The sequence below is a fragment of the Ranitomeya variabilis genome, chromosome 8 (assembly GCF_051348905.1).
Source record: "Ranitomeya variabilis isolate aRanVar5 chromosome 8, aRanVar5.hap1, whole genome shotgun sequence".
NCBI classification, from domain to species: Eukaryota; Metazoa; Chordata; class Amphibia; order Anura; family Dendrobatidae; genus Ranitomeya; species Ranitomeya variabilis.
In genome coordinates, this window is record NC_135239.1 from 160,480,009 (window position 1) to 160,498,262 (window position 18,254).

The 18,254-nt window shown below is 46.0% G+C and overlaps 1 protein-coding gene across 1 annotated transcript in view; it reads left to right on the forward strand.

Moving 5' to 3' along the window:
* The first annotated feature begins 8,224 nt into the window (after nt 1-8,224).
* MGAT3 (beta-1,4-mannosyl-glycoprotein 4-beta-N-acetylglucosaminyltransferase) overlaps nt 8,225-18,254 on the forward strand; it is an 80,474-nt gene continuing 70,444 nt past the window's right edge. Inside the window, exon 1 of the mRNA XM_077278465.1 lies at nt 8,225-8,763. The gene's annotated coding sequence lies outside the window, so the exon portion shown is untranslated. The remainder of the gene's footprint in view (nt 8,764-18,254) is intronic.

Sequence of the window (18,254 nt, forward strand, 5' to 3'; positions counted from 1 at the left end):
CCAACACCGAGGAATGAACCTCGGAAATGACTCTGCTGGTCCACTTATCCGGAACAAACAGTCTGTCAGGTGGACAAGACTCAGGCCTATCAGCCTGAAATCTCTGCAACACACGTCGCAGATCCGGAGAAATAGCTGACAAGATAACTCCATCTTTAAGAATACCAACAGGATCAGCGACTCCAGGAGCATCAGGCACAAAGCTCCTAGAAAGAGCATCGGCCTTCACATTCTTTGAACCTGGTAAATACGAGACAACAAAATCAAAGCGGGAGAAAAACAATGACCAGCGGGCCTGTCTCGGATTAAGGCGTTTAGCAGACTCGAGATACATCAGATTTTTGTGATCAGTCAAGACCACCACACGATGCTTAGCACCCTCGAGCCAATGACGCCACTCCTCAAATGCCCATTTCATGGCCAACAACTCCCGATTGCCCACATCATAATTTCGCTCGGCAGGCGAAAACTTCCTAGAGAAAAAGGCACAAGGTTTCATAACAGAGCAACCAGGGCCTCTCTGCGACAAAACGGCCCCTGCCCCAATCTCCGAAGCATCCACCTCAACCTGAAAGGGAAGTGAGACGTCAGGCTGGCACAAAACAGGCGCCGAAGTAAACCGGCGTTTCAACTCCTGGAAAGCCTCCACGGCAGCAGGAGCCCAGTTAGCTACATCGGAGCCCTTCTTGGTCATATCCGTCAAAGGTTTCACAATGCTAGAAAAATTAGCGATAAAACGACGGTAGAAGTTAGCGAAGCCCAAGAACTTCTGAAGACTCTTAACTGACGAGGGCTGAGTCCAATCAAGAATAGCTCGGACCTTGACTGGGTCCATCTCCACAGCAGAAGGGGAAAAAATGAACCCCAAAAAGGGAACCTTCTGCACACCAAAGAGACACTTTGAGCCCTTGACAAACAAAGAATTTTCACGCAAAATTTTAAAGACCAACCTGACCTGCTCCACATGCGAATCCCAATTATCAGAAAAAACCAAAATATCATCCAGATAAACAATCAAAAATTTATCCAGATACTTCCGGAAAATGTCATGCATAAAGGACTGAAAAACTGAAGGCGCATTGGAGAGCCCAAAAGGCATCACCAAGTACTCAAAATGACCTTCGGGCGTATTGAATGCGGTTTTCCATTCATCACCTTGCTTAATGCGCACAAGGTTGTACGCACCACGAAGGTCTATCTTGGTGAACCACTTGGCACCCTTAATCCGGGCAAACAAGTCAGACAACAGCGGTAAAGGATACTGAAATTTGACAGTGATCTTATTCAAAAGCCGATAATCAATACAAGGTCTCAAAGATCCGTCCTTTTTTGCCACAAAAAAGAATCCCGCACCAAGAGGGGAAGAAGACGGACGAATATGTCCTTTCTCCAGAGACTCCTTGATATATGAACGCATAGCGGTATGTTCAGGTACCGACAGATTAAACAGTCTTCCCTTAGGAAATTTACTGCCTGGGATCAAATCTATAGCACAGTCACAGTCCCTATGAGGAGGCAGTGCACTGGACTCAGACTCACTGAAGACATCCTGATAATCAGACAAATACTCCGGAACTTCCGAAGGCGTAGAAGAAGCAATAGACACAGGCAGGGAATCCCCATGAATACCACGACAGCCCCAACTTGAGACTGACATAGCCTTCCAGTCCAGGACTGGATTATGGGTCTGTAACCATGGCAGCCCTAAAACGACCAAATCATGCATTTTATGTAAAACCAGGAAACGTATCACCTCGCGGTGTTCAGGAGTCATGCACATGGTAACCTGTGTCCAATACTGCGGTTTATTTGCTGCCAATGGTGTAGCATCAATACCCCTAAGAGGAATAGGATTTTCTAATGGTTCAAGAGTAAAACCACAGCGCTTAGCAAATGAGAGATCCATGAGACTCAGGGCAGCACCTGAATCTACAAACGCCATGACAGGATAAGATGACAGTGAGCAAATCAAAGTTACAGACAGAATAAATTTAGGTTGCAAATTACCAACGGTGACAGGACTAACAACCTTAGCTATACGTTTAGAGCATGCTGAGATAACATGTGTAGAATCACCACAGTAGTAGCACAAGCCATTCCGGCGTCTATGAATTTTCCGCTCATTTCTAGTCAGGATTCTATCACATTGCATTAAATCAGGTGTCTGTTCAGACAACACCATGAGGGAATTTGCGGTTTTTCTATCACATTGCACCGAATTAGGTGTCTGTTCAGACAACACCATGAGGGAATTTGCGGTTTTGCGCTCCCGCAACCGCCGGTCAATTTGAATAGCCAGTGCCATAGTATCATTCAGACCTGTGGGAATGGGAAAACCCACCATAACATTCTTAATGGCTTCAGAAAGGCCATTTCTAAAATTAGCGGCCAGTGCACACTCGTTCCAATGTGTCAGCACGGACCATTTCCGAAATTTTTGGCAATACACTTCAGCCTCGTCCTGCCCCTGAGACATAGCCAGCAAGGCCTTTTCTGCCTGAATCTCAAGATTGGGTTCCTCATAAAGTAAACCGAGCGCCAGAAAAAACGCATCAAGATCAGCCAATGCCGGATCTCCTGGCGCCAGCGAAAAAGCCCAATCCTGAGGGTCGCCCCGTAAGAACGAAATAACAATTTTTACTTGCTGAGCAGAATCTCCAGATGAACAGGGTCTCAGGGACAGAAACAATTTACAATTATTCACGAAATTCCTAAACTTAAACCTGTCTCCGGAAAACAGTTCAGGAATCGGTATTTTAGGTTCTGACCTAGGATTTCTGATAACATAGTCTTGTATGCCCTGCACACGAGTAGCCAGCTGGTCCACACTTGTAATCAAGGTCTGGACATTCATGTCTGCAGCAAGCATAGCCACTCTGAGGTAAAGGGGAAGAAGAAAAAAAAAAAAAAAAAAACTCAGAATCTTCTTTCTTATAATCCCTCTTCTGCAATGCATTAAACATTTAATACTGGCCTGGCAAACTGTTATGACCCCAATGGCGAGGGTCTCAGAGGAACGTGGAAGTCTGCAGAATACAAAAATCCAGCTCATAGGGCAGTGGTAACTGGGTTGACCATATATCTACTCCTAACGCCAACACTAGAAGTAGCCGGGGATCATTCCTACGTTGATTCTAGATGACACGCGCCAGCCGGAGAATCTAGCTACCCCTAGTAGAGGAAAACAAAGACCTTTCTTGCCTCCAGAGAAGGGGACCCCAAAGCTGGATAGAAGCCCCCCACAAATAATGACGGTGAGGTAAGAGGAAATGACAAACACAGAAATGAACCAGGTTTAGCACAGAGAGGCCCGCTTACTGATAGCAGAATAAAGAAAGGTAACTTATATGGTCAACAAAAACCCTATCAAAATCCACACTGGAAATTCAAGAACCCCCGAACCGTCTAACGGTCCGGGGGGAGAACACCAGCCCCCTAGAGCTTCCCGCAAAGGTCAGGATATAGATTTGGAACAAGCTGGACAAAAATACAAAACCAAAACAAATAGCAAAAAGCAAAAGGCAGACTTAGCTGATATAACTGGAACCAGGATCAGTAGACAAGAGCACAGCAGACTAGCTCTGATAACTACGTTGCCAGGCATGGAACTGAAGGTCCAGGGAGCTTATATAGCAACACCCCTAACTAACGACCCAGGTGCGGATAAAAGGAATGACAGAAAAACCAGAGTCAAAAAACTAGTAACCACTAGAGGGAGCAAAAAGCAAATTCACAACACATGTCTAAATGTTGTTGAGAAAACTGTAAACACTCTTGAACACACTTTTGTTCAGCAATGGAGTTTTACATTGTGGCAGTGGAGTTTTAGATTGTGAGCGTGCATACAGCCTGCAGGGCCGGACTGGCCATCTGGCAATTCTGGCAAATGCCAGAAGGGCCTGTCTGGTTGTGGGCCACCTTGTCTGCTACGTTGTTAACAGAATCAGTGTTCTCAAGGCACCCATACTGTTAAGAGTTGTGACGAAGGTATCATAAGAAATACTAGCCTTGTAGTAAATCTTTCTTTCCTCCACACAGGGTAATAATAGTAATATATCCCATCTGGTTCTTGGGGACGGGGACAGCATGGGCCTGTGTGATTTCAAATGCCAGGGCTAAATTTCAGCCTCAGTCCGTACCTGCATACAGACCATGGAGGTTGAGTACATTTCTTATAGTTTTCTTTGAAACTATTGTCCCTCCTAAATCCAGGTCTTTCTGTAGCTCTCCACAGGCGGTCCTTGGCTCTTGGACAACTCTTCTGATAATTATTTTCACTCCTTTGTCTGAAACCTTGCGGGGATCACCTGGTTGTGGCAGCTTTATGACAAAATTATGTTCTTTCCGCGTCTGGATTGTGGCCCCAACAGTGCTCACGAGAACCTTCAGTAGTTTGGGAACTCTTCTGTCAATGCCGTCATTATGTTTTGCAACAATAAGATTGCGAAGGTCTTGAGACAGCTCACTGGTTTTACCCATCATCAGATTTTTCTTGTGTGGCACCTTGGTAATGAGACACCTTTTTTTAGGCCATCAGTTGAACCAGCAGATATTATGTGTCACTAAGTGGCAGAATTGCTTTCTAATTAATGATAGATTTCAGCAGGTCTCATGACTTTCCATGACTTTTTGCACCTCTTTATTCATGTGTCCAATACTTTTCCTTGTGTCATTTCTCATTATTACAAATAATTTATGGACATCTATGGTTTGGTTTCTTTGCCCTTGTGGATCGGATGGGTTGTTATTGACATCTGATGAGAATTTCATGTCAATAGCACCTTAAGAAATAGGTTTACTTACAAAATTGGAGACATGTGCAATACTTATTTCACCAGCTATATGTATATATTTACACATACTGAATGCTTATGTCTGTGTTTAGATATGTACATGTATGTATGTATACGTACTGTATGCATGTACTGCATGTGTATTAGTCTATGTATTCATGTGTTTATGTGCACATTGTATATCTATATACAGTATATAGGTAATATACCCCTTACCTGATCTATCTATTATGGTAAAAGGCATCACGCTCTCTCCGGCACCTGAAATCCGCTGCCTCGGGGTAACTCTCGATTCTGCCCTGTCCTTTAAACCACACGTCCAAACTCTTGCCACCTCCTGTCGCCTCCAACTCAAAAATATTGCCAGAATCCATCCCTTCCTCAGCCCACAATCTACTAAAACTCTTGTGCATGCCCTCATCATCTCCCGCCTCGATTACTGCAACACCCTCCTCTGTGGCCTCCCCGCTAACTCCCTTGCACCACTCCAGTCTGTCCTCAACTCTGCTGCTCAGCTAATCCACCTCTCTCCTCGCTACTCCCCTGCTTCTCCCCTCTGCAAATCCATCCACTGGCTCCCAATTCCTCAAGGAATCCAGTTCAAACTACTAACACTGATCTACAAAGCCATCCACAACCTGTCCCCTCCCTATATCTCTGAACCAATCTCCCAATATCTTCCCTCATGGAATCTCTGATCCTCCTTCTCTCCTCCACACTTATTCGTTCCTCACACAACCGCCTCCAAGATTTCTCCCGAATATCCCCCATCCTCTGGAATTCCACACCTCAACACGTCCGATTATCCACAACTCTCGTATCCTTCAGACGGAACCTGGAACCCGAGCTGCCGCCACGTCACCAACCACCCGAGCTGCCACGTCGCCACCGCCAGAGCTGCTTCCCCACCAACCACCCGAGCTGCTGCCTCACCAACCACCCGAGCTGTCGCCTCACCACCATCCGAGCTGCAGCACACAGACCTTCTGTCTCTTCCCCATTATCCCAAAGAATGTAAGTCCGCAAGGACAGGGTCCTCTCCCATCTGTACCAGTGTGTCACTGTAAATTTGTTTACTGTTAATGATATCTATAACTCTGTACATAACCCCTTGTCATGTACAGCACCATGGAATTAATGGTGCTATATAAATAATAATAATACAACTGTATGGCAATATTTATATGTGTATGTTGAGGTACTGCATCTTTCTATTTATCTGTTATATGTATATCTATGTACTGTCTGTCCATGTATATGAGTATTTGTGCTGTATTAGTATGTATACATGTGTATATACTCTATAGATGTACTGTACATGTATATCTACGTCTGTATATATGTACTGTATGTGTATATCTATGTGTGTACTCTATACATGTGCTGTATTTGTATGTCTACGTGTATATCTACTGTATGTGTATGTCTAGGTGTATATATACAGGTCCTTCTCAAAAAATTAGCATATAGTGTTAAATTTCATTATTTACCATAATGTAATGATTACACTTAAACTTTCATATATTATAGATTCATTATCCACCAACTGAAATTTGTCAGGTCTTTTATTGTTTTAATACTGATGATTTTGGCATACAACTCCTGATAACCCAAAAAACCTGTCTCAATAAATTAGCATATCAAGAAAAGGTTCTCTAAACGACCTATTACCCTAATCTTCTGAATCAACTAATTAACTCTAAACACATGCAAAAGATACCTGAGGCTTTTAAAAACTCCCTGCCTGGTTCATTACTCAAAACCCCCATCATGGGTAAGACTAGCGACCTGACAGATGTCAAGAAGGCCATCATTGACACCCTCAAGCAAGAGGGTAAGACCCAGAAAGAAATTTCTCAACAAATAGGCTGTTCCCAGAGTGCTGTATCAAGGCACCTCAATGGTAAGTCTGTTGGAAGGAAACAATGTGGCAGAAAACGCTGTACAACGAGAAGAGGTGACCGGACCCTGAGGAAGATTGTGGAGAAGGACCGATTCCAGACCTTGGGGAACCTGAGGAAGCAGTGGACTGAGTCTGGTGTGGAAACATCCAGAGCCACCGTGCACAGGCGTATGCAGGAAAAGGGCTACAGGTGCCGCATTCCCCAGGTAAAGCCACTTTTGAACCATAAACAGCGGCAGAAGCGCCTGACCTGGGCTACAGAGAAGCAGCACTGGACTGTTGCTAAGTGGTCCCAAGTACTTTTTTCTGATGAAAGCAAATTTTGCATGTCATTCGGAAATCAAGGTGCCAGAGTCTGGAGGAAGACTGGGGAGAAGGAAATGCCAAAATGCCTGAAGTCCAGTGTCAAGTACCCAGTCAGTGATGGTGTGGGGTGCCATGTCAGCTGCTGGTGTTGGTCCACTGTGTTTCATCAAGGGCAGGGTCAATGCAGCTAGCTATCAGGAGATTTTGGAGCACTTCATGCTTCCATCGGCTGAAATGCTTTATGGAGATGAAGACTTCATTTTTCAGCACGACCTGGCACCTGCTCACAGTGCCAAAACCACTGGTAAATGGTTTACTGACCATGGTATTACTGTGCTCAATTGGCCTGCCAACTCTCCTGACCTGAACCCCATAGAGAATCTGTGGGATATTGTGAAGAGAAAGTTGAGAGACGCAAGACCCAACACTCTGGATGAGCGTAAGGCCGCTATTGAAGCATCCTGGGCCTCCATAACATCTCAGCAGTGTCACAGGCTGATTGCCTCCATGCCACGCCGCATTGAAGCAGTCATTTCTGCCAAAGGATTCCCGACCAAGTATTGAGTGCATAACTGAACATTATTATTTGATGGTTTTTTTGTTTGTTATTAAAAAAAACTTTTATTTGATTGGACGGGTGAAATATGCTAATTTATTGAGACAGGTTTTTTGGGTTATCAGGAGTTGTAGGCCAAAATCATCAGTATTAAAACAATAAAAGACCTGACAAATTTCAGTTGGTGGATAATGAATCTATAATATATGAAAGTTTAATTGTAATCATTACATTATGGTAAATAATGAAATTTAACACTATATGCTAATTTTTTGAGAAGGACCTGTATATATTGTATGTGTACGTGTATATACATATATATTGTATGTGTATGTCTAGGTGTATATATGTACTGTGTGTGTATTTGTCTCTATATACATATGTCCTGTATCTGTGTACATGTATGCTCCTTATATGTACAGTATATAGGTACAGTATATAGGTACAGTATATACACTATATACTCCGTGTGTGCATCTCTGTAATGACATGCATAGCTGACATATGTGCGACAGTTCCCCCCAATGTGCGACAGTCGGAGCTGAGGGGCTTTTATCTCCCTTGATTTGACTTCTGATGAGAGGAGGAGGAGTCACTGACTGGACGGTAACAGGGAGAACAGACACTCTCCAGATAGGCTCCGAGCAAAGGAGAGAGGCGGGGAGGGGGCGCCCAGAGATGGGGGACAGGGAGTGAGGCGAGCCGGGGCTATGGAGACGTCAGGACGGAGAGTGCGGGGAGGATGCTGCTGAGAGCTGGGCGCACCGGACACGGTCTGCCCTAGCGATACCTCCACAGCGACATAGCAGCACAGGGAGGCGCACACCGGAGCCCGGCGCGCACACACAGCCGCGCCTGCGGGGGGCGCACCACACACAGCCGCGCCTGCGGGGGGCGCACCACATCCAGCCGCGTCTGCGGGGGGCGCACCACATCCAGCCGCGTCTGCGGGGGGCGCACCACATCCAGCCGCGTCTGCGGGGGGCGCACCACATCCAGCTCTTTGTTGGTCGCGGCATTGGAGGAGCCCTGCAGCGGGCACGACCCCGGCACACACGGAGCACACTGCGCATCTGGACATGGGCTCGGAGGCTGAGGGTCTCCCCGGGCTGCTGAAGGGGGCGCCGGAGAGGAGCCCGGGCTCTGCCGGGTATTAGTGCCCGCTGACTGAGGATCCGCCGCCTGGGACCCACTCTCTGCAATGGGTGAGTAGGGGGCTCCCTCTGGGGGCTGCAGGGCTGGGGGCGGGGATGCTGCACAGACACCCACCCCCACACGTCTCCGCTGTGCCCATGGTGGGCACCCACACAGGGCAGTGATTCCTGGGTGAGAGCCCTGCTCCAGTGCAGGTGCAGTGCTGGCAGTGCCCCTGTGGTTGCAGCAGTGCAGCCCTGGCACTGGCGGTGCATTGTGCCTGTGGCCTCCTCCAGGTCTGTGCCCCCCATGATTAGGATGTTGTGTGTGATGCGCAGTAAGTGACTGCAGGCAGCAGCCGCCCTCCACACTGGGCCATCAGCCCTGATATTGGGTGACCTTGTGACACAGGTGTGTCCTCCCCAGCTGGGGTAATGCCGACATGGCTGCAGTCTCTGTATAACCCACATACAGCTCTGCTATAGAGATCTATGATGACGACGAGCTGCATTGGACGTCATTTATATGGGCTGATTAGCATCCTACGTGTTCATGATGGTCGGCAATGAGTTAATGGGCCCTTGACTTTTCCATCATAGTATAATGTGTGATGGAGACGTTCTCTGCCCAGTACCGGGAGGCTGCATGTGTCCATACCGGGGTGATGTCATCTAAGCGGCTCTACAGAAATGTCCTGCAGGTGGATACATGTGTAGAATTAATATTTTACGAGCGCCATGCTGTACCCGCTGCACTTCCATGGGGAGCGTCGAGACCATTAAATACTGCACTTGTAGCAATATGAAGTTGAGTGTGTACGGCCTTGCAGTAAATGAAGGGTTACTAAAAGGTCCCCCTTTACATCTGTGCTTTCAGTACCGTTCTGTCACAGGGACGGAAAACTAACATTTCAGCAGTGCCGGAAACTCAACGACCGCCGGCAGACCCCGATCACTGTAATAGGGTCCATCAGCTTCCTTCTTATGGCGTTATTTTGGCTGTCATTTTTGGCAGAATTTGACCATGCCGAATGAAGGAGAATCAGGATCACTTTGCTTTTCTTGGTCAAACTTATTATTGTAAATGATCCCCCCTGGCACCCAAAAGAAAAACAGACCATAGCCGATCATATGGGTGGTCACAGTCATATACCGGGAGCGCCTGACTCTGCCCCACTGATGATGATGGGAGAGAAAGGATCTGGCCAGATGAATTTCAGCAGTGATCTTTCTGTTTGGCACTGATATTAAGAACTTCTAGAGAAGAACGGTGGGGGCAGAGGAGTCAGGCAGCTATTAGCTTATGGAGACCACCGCAGCACTTGGCCAACCTGAGTGTTTCTGTGTAGGGGGTGGGAAAGAGATGGCCGACAGCCAAACCATCGATCGCCTGACTATATGTGCATGTAGCGCTTTCAAATACAAGTCCAGCGATACCTTTACATGGCCGGTCCACTCCTCCTTTACTGAGAAGTCAGTGTTTGAAATGATGTGCTAATGAGGCTGAAGATCTGAAGCCTCTGTCACTCCAGCTCTATTATCCACCAGCACCTACTTGACTGGGCGCCTCTATGGTCTGAGCCTTAAAGGGAACCTGTCAGCAGTTTTGGCCGATATAAGATGCGGCCACTGCCTTTCAGGCTTTTAGGTCGGATTGGGGGCTTATATGCAGCATTATAGAATGCTGTAGATAAGCCATGAAAGGCAGTGGCTGTATCTTCTATAGCCAAAAACTGCTGACCGGTTCACTTTAAGTCAAAGGAGCTGTCAGTCAAGCAGGAAGTGGCGCTGTTGGGTGGGGAATAGAGCTGGAGCGACAGAGGATTCAGATCTACAATAGCTCTTCACGCTTAGTTTTCATATCAATTCATACCCTGATTTCTCAGTAATGGAGGAAGAGACTGGCCATGTAAGGGTATGTGCACACGTATTCTTGGTCACTGCAGTTTTTCTGCAGCAGATTTGATAAATCTGCAGGGCGAAAACGCTGCGTTTTTGCTGCAGATTTATCGCGTATTTACCTCGGTTTTTCTGCGGTTTTCACTGCGTCTTTACATAGGGGCAGCTGTAAAACCGCTGTGGAATCCGCAGAAAGAAGTGACATGCTGCGGAATGTAAACCGCTGCGTTTCCGCACGTTTTTTTCCGCAGCATGTGCACAGCGGATTGCGGTTTCCATAGGTTTACATTGAACTGAAAACTCATGGGAAACTGCTGTGGACCCGCAGCTGCAGAAACGCTGCGGATCCGCAGCAAAATCCGCATCGTGTGCACATACCCTAATGGTATTGCAGGACTTGTTTTTGAAAGAGATAGCCAATGAGGATTTTTAATAAGGACTAATTTGCAAAGTTGCTCGTTTTTACAAGCACTATACAATTTTACCCATTTATGCTTATTTGACTTTCAAAGGTTTCTGAGTAACCCTAAGTCGGCAAGTTCACCTTGCACTGGTATAGTGGGATCTACTGCAGGAGAACGTCCAGCCGCCTATTAGGGTGCATCCATCGCAGGTTTAGTGGGGCTTTTTCTTGAATAGTGCAGCCATACAAAGAACTCCCACTTTATATACGGTATGTTGCATATTAGTGAATCCATGTGGCCACAACCTAGCAGAAGGAAGGGACGGTGGAAAGAGCCATTTCAGTGCCCATGACTAAAGCTGCCCATTTACTAGTTAAATGTTTGCAGGTTCCATCAGGATACTCTAGCCTTTCTCTGTCCCTTGAAATATATGTCTTTTTACTCACGGGTACAGTGTTTCTCGACCTATGATATCCATTACTGGAACCTGGTAAAACTTGTCACATCAGGCAGAAGTAATCATGTGTGATGAAATAAGAGTTGTGGGACCGGGAAGCTGTAACCAACAAGACTAGGTTCTCACGTAGCATTGGAGCTACCATTAGGAGTCTCAGTTGTAGGCTTCATAACTTTTACTAGGAAAAACCAAAGCATCCTGTTCTATTTTCTTCATTAAAATTTCATCTGGCCGCATGGAAACTAAATGAACCCCGGGGTCATTCTTTCACCATTTGTGTTCATCATACAACAGAACTGTTTCTTACAGAAGTTCCGAACGCCAGTTTGAACCCAACCTTATCCCATGGACTAGTGTCTTTTTTCCAATGGAGCGTTGGTCTCACATTTTCTGTTTCTCTCCATTGAAATTTACAAAATCCTACCCATTTACAGACATTTTACAATTTCTAAAGCACAGGCACTCATGAGATTCTTCACAACCCATGTGGCCATATACATTAGAAAGTGGTCATCCAACAATTAGTTTGACCAATAATGATCTCTCCAGATGCATGCGAAACTCAGCCAAGCATGCATGTGTTCTCAGTAGGAAAATAAGCTGTCCCCAAAGGTGTCTGCCAGCTGCTTACTCCCCTGAGAACAAAAGAATCAAGATAGTTGGAATCCAACCACCAAACAGACATTGGTTCAGCTGGTCAGATCCAAAATTGGTGGGTTCGGCTGATAATAGAGAAGGTCAAAAATATTTATAGGACACTTGATTAGCAGCTACGTCAGTAGTCCATGGCCGCTGGATCAGAGTCCTACAACCTACCTTACACTTGCCAACATCTCTGGCTTTTCTTCTGATCAGTAGACTTATGTGTTCCCATGTGTGCATTACATCGCAACGATGATAACGGACCGGACCTAATAAGCAGAAGAGGCGACAAAGATTCCAGCAAGTAGAAAGAGGTGGTTTGGCGTCCATGGACTACTGACGTGGCCACTGAACCAGAAGCAACCAAATCCTTTTGATCATGTCTAGCTGACCTACATCTGATATGTATGACTGAAGAAGACATGTTATACGTGAGAAATATCTGTAGGGATCGTTGGAGCGATGCTGAGAGTGTACTGTACTCTTAATAATGCCCCAAACTTTTTCTTCTGTAGGACATTTTAAAGATGGCAGGGGTATCACCTGATGGGTCCTGGAGATCATTATTGGTGGCTGATATCTATACTATTGTGTTCTTTGCCTGGTAGTAGCACTTCTCTTAAAGGTGACCGTATTTCCTCCACGTAGATCTTTGGAACCTCTACAGTGTGGAGTGCCTTGTTCTAAGGTTCTCTTTTAGGTCCTTTAACAAATGTTTTGCAGTATCTTATGTGGATCTGGTTGTGAATTTGAGGGTTTTATATTTTATTAATGTACGATCGGCACCAGGTTTGCGTAGCCCATCCTGCAGTGCCACGCTACTGCATTGAGCCAGTTCTTGTCTACCTCAGCCAGCAGATTTGCATTTACAGCTTTTCAGACTTGTCCTTCAGAATTGTGATGTGTTCACGAAAGATGACCCATACTCTGATTCCACAGCTTCAAGACTGTGCCCGACGTTTTCTGATCTGCTGCATTGTGTCCCCAAGCTAGAGTGCATCAGCTGGCACATGGAGGACACCATCCTTCTGGAGCACAATTCTGGAAGTAGCCTACTATAGATGATTACATTGAGGCTGTCTCACCAGAAAGCTTCTTCTCTAACCCGCAGCCATCAGCTGTTGCTCATTATAACATTATATGACTGTCAGACCAAGAGTAGCTTTATGTTCTGGTTCACTGAGGGGTCCCGAGTGCATATTTAGACCGAATAGTCCTCATGAGACAACCTTTTTAAGGCAGTAAAGAATAAAACTACTTGGGACACGGACAAAGTACTTACATTTTGTCTCACTTTGACTAGAGATAGCTTGACTTTTAGGTTCTCCAGGATATATTTTTTACATTTCTGTTTTGAAAAAAATAAATAAACACTGTAGGGACAATCAAGTCTACATGGTCCACACCTCATCAAACTGAAAAAGCCGCCTTGTTTTTCATGAATCAAAGGGGTAAAATATATCCTGGAAAGACTCTTTAAGGCTGATATGTTACTAGTATTCATAAAACAATCTCTCCTAGACCTAATGAGGCTGGTTGACTTGCAAAATCCTTGTTAAAATGGCTGTTGAATTTTTTGTTGTAGATTTTCCCCCCTTATAGCATTTTATGAATCCAGCTAGAGTCAAGCCATTCAAGGTAAGTACACCAACCTCATCAGGTCTAGGACATCTGTGTGATAATGTTTACAGTTTGTATGTTGAACTGTTGTGACAGATTCCATTTAAATATAGTTGTCCTATTCATAGTTTAGGCATTCAGTGTTTGATCAGCCGGGGTCTGTCCTCCCTGACAAACACACATGGAGAAGTTCAACCTCTGTACATAGTTTAGACATTTCAGAGCAGTAATACTGTTGGATTTCTATTCCAATGCCCCTTTCGCCCTATATTTAAATATAATCACCTGGCTTACCTACTTTATTCTGTACTTACTTGATGGAGTGGCCATTAGAGATGAGCAAATTGCTTCACGCAACCCCGGTCGGCCATCAAGGTCAGTGCTCTCTGGCAAATTTCCTAACCTTATGGGGTCCTTGATACAGCTTTTGATTTGATTCTCCGACACATGTGATGACGTACCGGCACAGAAAAGCATAAGACGAGCTCGGGATCCCGTAAGGTTAGGAAATTTGTACAGCTTCTTACCACTACCAAAGAGCACTGACCTGGACCGCGAACCGAAGGGGCACGAAACGATCTGCTCATAATTAGTGGCCATGTCCTCATGGCTGCTGCAGCCAGTCACTGGCCTCAGCTGTGATCTCTGCATTATTTATTATAGGGTATGTGCGCACGTTATGTAGTTGTTGCAGGAATTTCTGCATCAAAAACCTGTCTCGGCAGGAAAAAACGCACAAAAAAGTGTGTTTTTGATGTGGTTTTTTGCATCTTTTCCCATTCATTAGAATGGGTGAAAACCGCTAAAAGAATTAAATTGACGATTTTAGCGACAACGAACTGATGAACATTCTGAATTGTTCAGACACGGCCGGGCATGTTGGATTTCTCCGGACGATGATCAGCGCTTGCTAAAGAAATTCAGTATAGGCCATCGACAAATGATTGTTCCTTGGCCCATCTTCATCTAATGTGTCGTACAAGCTCTAGCAGGAGGTGTGTGCTGACTCATAATGGTAATTATACCACATTTTATGGGCTTCTATATTTGTTCCCTCCTTGTTTTTGTTGGAAGATGTCCTATCCTCCATCTCGTCAGCTTCCTGTTGTCTTGTCCTAGTTTTTCTTGAGTTAGTTCGTGAACGCTGCTGCTCGTCTGTGTATTATTTCATCTCCAGCTATGTCACCTTTCCATTATCTCTTGCTCCATGCCATGTTTTCTTCATTTTTAAAGGTCACGCGAATTTTTAGCTTCACTTAAAGGGATTACCCTCTTCTTACAACACATTTTTGTTTGAAAGTTCCCTGCCCAAAATCAGCAGGTTGTCGCAATTTTCGGACCAAAGCCATTAGCTGCAATATGTGGTGAACCTGGCACCACCCCTGCAAATATAAAGCTTTACATGGGCACCTGCTTAAATGCTGGGCTCTCCAGAGAGCAGAGGTGTATCTAGCCTCTCCTGCGCCCGGGGCAAAGGATCAGTTTGGCGCCCCCCCCCCCCCCCAAATTCCCCCCCCCCCCCCAAACCTCCCCCATTTGAACCTAAACCTTTTATTGAAACTGTATGACCAAGCCAAGGTACATTCCTGAATCCCCATAATGTTAAAATAGATACCAATAAAAGTAAAATTAATTGAGACATCAGTAGGTTAAGTGTTTTTGAATATCCATATTGAATCAGGAGCCCCATATAATCCTGCATAAAGGTTAATAATTGCTCCATAAAGATATTTGCGCCATATAGTGCTGCAGAAACGTTGATTATGGCCCCATAAGATGCTCCATAGAGACATTTGCCCCGTATAGTGCTGCAGAAACGTTGATTATGGCCCCATAAGATGCTCCATAGAGACATTTGTCCCATATAGTGCTGCACAAACGTTAATTATGGCCCCATAAGATGCTCTATACAGACACTTGCCCCATATAGTGCTGCACAAACGTTATGGCCCCATAAGATGCTCCATACAGACACTTGCCCCGCTATAGTGCTGCACAAACGTTATGGCCCCATAAGATGCTCTATACAGACACTTGCCCCATTATAGTGCTGCACAAACGTTATGGCCCCATAAGATACTCTATACAGACACTTGCCCCATATAGTGCTGCACAAACGTTATGGCCCCATAAGATGCTCTATACAGACACTTGCCCCATATAATGCTGCACAAATGTTATGGCCCCATAAGATGCCCCATACAGACACTTGCCCCATTTGCTGTTGCTGCGATAAAAAAAAAAATCACATACTCACCTCTCCGTCGCTCAGGCCCCCGGCACTTTCAATATTCAACTGCTCCTCGTTCCGGCGCCGCTCCATCTTCAGCACTGACGCTCAGGCAGAGGGCGCGCACTAACCACGTCACCGCGCCCTCTGACCTCAGCGTCACTGCTGAAGACGGAGAGGCGCCGGAACGAGGAGCAGGTGAATATCGCGCTGCGCTCCCCTCCCCGTTATACTCACCTGCTCCTGGCGCGGTGCAGTCCCTGCTTCCCCGGCGCCGGCAGCTTCCTGTACTGAGCGGTCACCGTTACCGTTCATTACAGTAATGAATATGTGGCTCCACCCCTATGGGAGGTGGAGCCGAATATTCATTACTGTAATGAGCGGTACCATGTGACCGCTCAGTACAGGACGAGGAGCCTCCTTGGACCGCCGCATCATCAGGCGGCCCGCTGGCGCCCCCCTGTCGGCTGTGCCCAGGGCACATGCCCCGGCTGTCCCCCCCTGGATACGCCACTGCCAGATTGAAATCCTCTTTGTAGCCCCCCTCCACTCCACTAATTGATAAATGCTGCAATTAATTGCTTAACCCAGGGCTATTCCCAGTGGCGTATCCATAACGTTTGTGCAGCACTATATGGGGCAAGTGTCTGTATACAGCATCTTATGGGGCCATAATTAATGTTTTTGCAGCACTATATGGGGCAAATATCTTTATGGAGCATCTTATGGGGCCATAATCAACGTTTCTGCAGCACTATACGGGGCAAATGTCTCTATGGAGCATCGTATGGGGCCATAATCAACGTTTCTGCAGCACAGCAGTGTGAGCAGCCTCTTACATCAGCACCCTTGATAGCTCCAGTATTAGATCAGATAGACAGGGTCGACAGCAGTGTGAGCAGCCTCTTCTTACCTCAGCACCCTTGATATCTCCAGTATTAGATCAGATAGATAGGGTGGACAGCAGTGTGAGCAGCCTCTTCTTACCTCAGCACCCCTCGCATCTCCAGTATTAGATCAGATAGACAGGGTGAACAGCATTGTGAGCAGCCTCTTAACTCAGCACCCCTGGTATATCCAGTATTAGATCAGATAGACAGGGTGGACAGCAGTGTGAGCTGCCTCTTCTTACGTCAGCACCCTTGATACTGTAGCTCCAGTATTAGATCAGATAGACAGGATGGACAGCAGTGTGAGCAGCTTATTCTTACCTCAGCACCCTTGATATCTCCAGTATTAGATCAGATAGACAGGGTGGACAGCAGTGTGAGCAGCCTCTTCGTACCTCAGCACCCCTCGCATCTCCAGTATTAGATCAGATAGACAGGGTGGACAGCAGTGTGAGCAGCCTCTTCTTACCTCAGCACCCCTCGCATCTCCAGTATTAGATCAGATAGACAGGATGGACAGCTGTCATGATTCTCAATGGCGAGAGAACATAGCCCAGCATATATGAGAACTAGCTCTTGGAATATGGAAACTATACTGACCATGAACTAAACCTGCCGCACAACTAGAAGTGGCCGGGTAGCATGCCTACGTTTTTTTTATCCCTAGATGCCCAGCGCCAGCCGGAGAACTACCTAATCCTAGCAGAGGAAAAGACAGTCCTGGCTCACCTCTAGAGAAATTTTCCCAAAAGGCAGACAGAGGCCCCCACATATATTGGCGGTGATTTTAGATGAAATGACAAACGTAGTATGAAAATAGGTTTAGCAAAAATCGAGGTCCGCTTACTAGATAGCAAGAAGACAGAAAGGGCACTTTCATGGTCAGCAGAAAACCCTATCAAAACACCATCCAGAAATTACTTTAAGACTCTAGCATTAACTCATAACACCAGAGTGGCAATTTCCGCTCACAAGAGCTTTCCAGACACAGTAACGAAACAGCAGCTGTGAACAGGAACAAAATGCAAAAACACACAAGGACAAAAGTCCAACTTAGCTGGGAGTTGTCTAGTAGCAGGAACATGCACAGAAAGGCTTCTGATTACATTGTTGACCGGCATGAAACTGACAGAGGAGCAAGGTTATATAGCGACTCCCACATCCTGATAGGAGCAGGTGAACAGAGGGGATGATGCACACAAGTACAATTCCACAAGTGGCCACCGGGGGAGCCCAGAATCCAATTTCACAACAGACAGCATTGTGAGCAGCCTCTTAACTCAGCACCCCTGGTATATCCAGTATTAGATCAGATAGACAGGGTGGACAGCAGTGTGAGCTGCCTCGTCTTACCTTTGCACCCTTGATATTTCCAGTATTAGATCAGATAGACAGGGTAGACTGCAGTGTGAGCAGCCTCT